Genomic DNA, 5000 nt, shown 5'->3' on the forward strand with positions numbered 1-5000 from the left:
TAGTGGGAGGCAGCCTCGTCATGTTCCCTATAGGAGGAAGCTACTTCTGACCAGGCCCTCATAGTGGGGGCAGCCTCGTCATGTTCCCTATAGGAGGAAGCTACTTCTGACCAGGCCCTCATAGTGGGGGGCAGCTCGTCATGTTCCCATGTTGACCAGGCCCTCTATGGGGGCAGCCTCGTCATGTTCCCTATAGGAGGAAGCTACTTCTGACCAGGCCCTCATAGTGGGAGGCAGCCTCGTCAGTTGATGTAGACAAATACAACACTCAGGATGTGGTATGAACTTGAACCAAAATACTCTACCTGCTCATACCGTCACACACACACGCACACGCACACGCACACACACACACACACACACACACACACACACACACACACACACACACACACACACACACACACACACACACACACACACACACGAACACACACACACACACACACACACACACACACACACACACACACACACACACACACACACACACACACACACACACACACACACACACACACACACACACACACACACACACACACACACACACACACACACACACACACACACGAACACACACACACACGCGACATGTTATGTGATTCTCTGTGATTGGCTGACTACCTCGATGTGCTTCAGATCTGCATGTTGACTGTTTTGTAAAAGAAGTGACTCGTATTTTATATAGAAAGGTGAACAATATGGCAAATTGTTCAACTTTGTTTGAAGCATGTTGTAATATATTAAGAATATGATAGAAATGTGCCAATAGGACAGCTTTGAATATGTATTGGTTTTATTCTAATCTAATTCTAATCTTTTTCCATTTGGAAATTGATTTTATATGTAGGCCTACATATGTAGGATCTTGATTTGATCTCTCTGTTGCAGGATAACTTTCCTTAAAACTTCAGAAGTTTGTGATTTCCACTTTTCAGACTTGATTTTCTCCTTTACGAAAAATGGATCACCCTCTTCAAAAATGTACGTGAATTATAATCCACATATTCATTCACATTTCCTGTTGTAAAAAAAAAAAAAAAACACTGGGTCAAATTAAGATCCTGCATCTGTAGTTAGTTGGTACGGACTTTGATAGCAATAGCCACTAATGCTACAGTATTTTGGCCTACTGTGTATTACACATAGTCCTGGCATCTGTTCCAGGATGGAGCAAACGGCTAGTTCAAATCTCCTCTCTCGTCCAGTGTTTCTGTTTACCAGAGCAGAGAGGACGTTTATTAGCCCGAGTGCCAGATCTATTTGTTGCTGTCATGTTAGTTTGAAGGGTAAGCAGTGGAGTCGGCAAGAGCACAAACTGATCCGGGACCAGGTATATTTGTTGCTGTCATGTTAGTTTGAAGGGTAAGCAGTGGAGTCGGCAAGAGCACAAACTGATCCGGGACCAGGCTTACGTGTGGATATGCAGTCTGTTCCAATAATCAATGATCGATGATAATCAATGATCACTCTCATATCAACTCTGAGGACGGTAACAGAACACACAGGATGTTTATATTCTAATTTCGATACTAATCAATATGTTCTAATCGATAATCCGTATTGGATCTGAGTGATACCTGGTGGTCTTATCAATGTGTGCATGCTGATCTGTGCCAATAGCAGAAACTTGTTTGGGTAATAACATGTCTGTAATCATTATTTTATCAAGTTTATTAGAGATCTCTTCTCTCTTTTTCTATCTCTCTGCCTTTTCTGACAACAGACCTTTATAACAGGGTTCCCCAACTTGTGGCCCGCGGGTGGTTTTATTAGACCTGCGGGTGGTTTTATTAGGCCTGCGGGTGGTTTTATTAGGCTTGCGGGTGGTTTTATTTGGCCCACGGGTGGTTTTATTTGGCCAGCGGGTGGTTTTATTTGGCCAGCGGGTGGTTTTATTTGGCCTGCGGGTGGTTTTATTTGGCCTGCGGGTGGTTTTATTAGGCCAGCGGGTGGTTTTATTAGGCCAGCGGGTGGTTTTATTTGGCCTGCGGGTGGTTTTATTAGGCCAGTGGGTGGTTTTATTAGGCCAGCGGGTGGTTTTATTAGGCCAGCGGGTGGTTTTATTTGGCCTGCGGGTGGTTTTATTTGGCCTGCGGGTGGTTTTATTTGGCCTGCGGGTGGTTTTATTTGGCCCGGGGGTGATATTATTTGGCCTGCGGGTGGTTTTATTTGGCCCGGGGGTGATATTATTTGGCCTGCGGGTGGTTTTATTTGACCCGGGGGTGATATTATTTGGCCTGCGGGTGGTTTTATTTGGCCCGGGGGTGATATTATTTGGCCTGCGGGTGGTTTTATTTGGCCCGGGGGTGATATTATTTGGCCTGTGGGTGGTTTTATTTGACCCGCGGGTGGTTTTATTTGGCCTGCGGGTGGTTTTATTTGGCCAGCGGGTGGTTTTATTTAAATTGTTGGACGTAAAAAAAAACAGCAGGAAATCAGATCCAAATGATTTTAATTTGAGAAATCTGTTCCCAAGTATTCCCACGCATAACAGAGAGACGTATGTGATCTTATACAAATGTAAGTAAGTTTTGAAAGGATTTGTAATTATGTCGCTGCCCACCGACCATCCTCTCCAGAAAACATCGGCCTGCGGCTGAATCTATTCGATGATTCTTAGAATATAGAGTTATGTTGTACCAGACAGTACCCTTGAATGTTTACTACACTACTGGTTGTTTCTATTAGTATTTTTATTAAAACTGAGGAGTGGATCATGTTATAGTTTTGTTTTAAGATTATTTCTGTCGTTTTTCTTACTGTTGAACTAATTGTGATATTTCAATGCACAACGCTTAATAAAAAAGTATATGTAGGTCAACTATGTAGGAGTGTGTGTGTGTGTGTCCTGTAGGATTCTGTCTCTGACCTGTGAGCTCCAATCCTCACCTCATAATTACAGACTGATTCCCTGTTCAATTACCTTTAATAACCCTCCACCTCTCTGTCTCCCTCCCTCTCCTCCACCTCTTTCTATTCCATCTCTCTCTCTCTTTCGCTCTCTCTTTTCCACCTCTCTCTCTCTCCCTCTACTCCCTCTCTCTATTCAAACTCTCCTCCATCTCTCTCTTCTCCACCTCTCTTTATCTCTGTGTCTGTCCCTCTCTGTCTCCCTCCCTCTCCTCCACCTCTTTCTATTCCATCTCTCTCTCTCTTTCGCTCTCTCTTTTCCACCTCTCTCTCATTCTTCCACCTCTCTCTCTCTCTCTCTGTGTCTGTCCCTCTCCTCTACATTTCTCTCCTCCACCTCTATCTCTCATCGTCCACCTGGCTCTACCTCTCTCTCATCCCTCTCTCTTCTACTCCTCCTCCATCTCTCAATTCAATTCAATTCAAGGGGCTTTATTGGCATGGGAAACATGTGTTAACATTGCCAAAGCAAGTGAGGTAGATAATATATAAAGTGAATATATAAAGTGAAATAAACGACAAAAATTAACAGTAAACATTACACATACGGAAGTTTCAAAACAATAAAGACATTACAAACGTCATATTATATATACACTGTGTTTTAACTCTCTTTCTCTCTGCGTCTCAGTCTCTCTCTGTAGCTAGTTTTCCATCCAATTGGCGACAGATTTTCATGTGAATATTCAGAAATCACCATTAAAAACAAGATGTGCATTTTCCCATCAGAGATGTTTCCATCAAACTTGATCAAATTCCATTAGACTTGTTTTTGGGTAAAAGGCTGTGCGTGATGATCTTGCGAATTTAACTGAAAGATATTTTTTATGTGCACATGTACCGAAAGAAAAAATATAAGTTGCATGTGTTTCCATCACCTTTTCCACTCTACTGATGGTATCGCTACAAAAACTGTCACGTTATAATAGACCCACTCTGATCGTGGCACGTGCCCCTCTCTAGCCAACAGCTCACAGATACAGTGGGGCTCGTCTAGATTACAGCTCACAGATACAGTGGGGCTAGTCTCGATTACAGCTCACAGATACAGTGGGGCTCGTCTAGATTACAGCTCACAGATACAGTGGGGCTAGTCTAGATTACAGCTCACAGATACAGTGGGGCTAGTCAGCTCACAGATACAGTGGGGCTAGTCAGCTCACAGATACAGTGGGGCTAGTCTAGATTACAGCTCACAGATACAGTGGAGCTAGTATAGATTACAGCTCACAGATACAGTGGGGCTAGTCAGCTCACAGATACAGTGGGGCTCGTCTAGATTACAGCTCACAGATACAGTGGGGCTAGTATAGATTACAGCTCACAGATACAGTGGGGCTAGTCTAGATTACAGCTCACAGATACAGTGGGGCTCGTCTAGATTACAGCTCACAGATACAGTGGGGCTAGTCAGCTCACAGATACAGTGGGGCTCGTCTAGATTACAGCTCACAGATACAGTGGGGCTAGTATAGATTACAGCTCACAGATACAGTGGGGCTAGTCTAGATTACAGCTCACAGATACAGTGGGGCTCGTCTAGATTACAGCTCACAGATACAGTGGGGCTAATATAGATTACAGCTCACAGATACAGTGGGGCTAGTCTAGATTACAGCTCACAGATACAGTGGGGCTCGTCTAGATTACAGCTCACAGATACAGTGGGGCTAATATAGATTACAGCTCACAGATACAGTGGGGCTAGTCTAGATTACAGCTCACAGATACAGTGGGGCTAGTATAGATTACAGCTCACAGATACAGTGGGGCTTTTCTAGATTACAGCTCACAGATACAGTGGGGCTAGTATAGATTACAGCTCACAGATACAGTGGGGCTAGTCTAGATTACAGCTCACAGATACAGTGGGGCTAGTATAGATTACAGCTCACAGATACAGTGGGGCTTTTCTAGATTACAGCTCACAGATACAGTGGGGCTAGTATAGATTACAGCTCACAGATACAGTGGGGCTAGTCTCGATTACAGCTCACAGATACAGTGGGGCTAGTCTAGATTACAGCTCACAGATACAGTGGGGCTAGTCTCGATTACAGCTCACAGATACAGTGGGGCTAGTA

Source organism: Oncorhynchus keta, unplaced genomic scaffold (genome assembly GCF_023373465.1).
Source record: "Oncorhynchus keta strain PuntledgeMale-10-30-2019 unplaced genomic scaffold, Oket_V2 Un_contig_16448_pilon_pilon, whole genome shotgun sequence".
Lineage (NCBI taxonomy): Eukaryota > Metazoa > Chordata > Actinopteri > Salmoniformes > Salmonidae > Oncorhynchus > Oncorhynchus keta.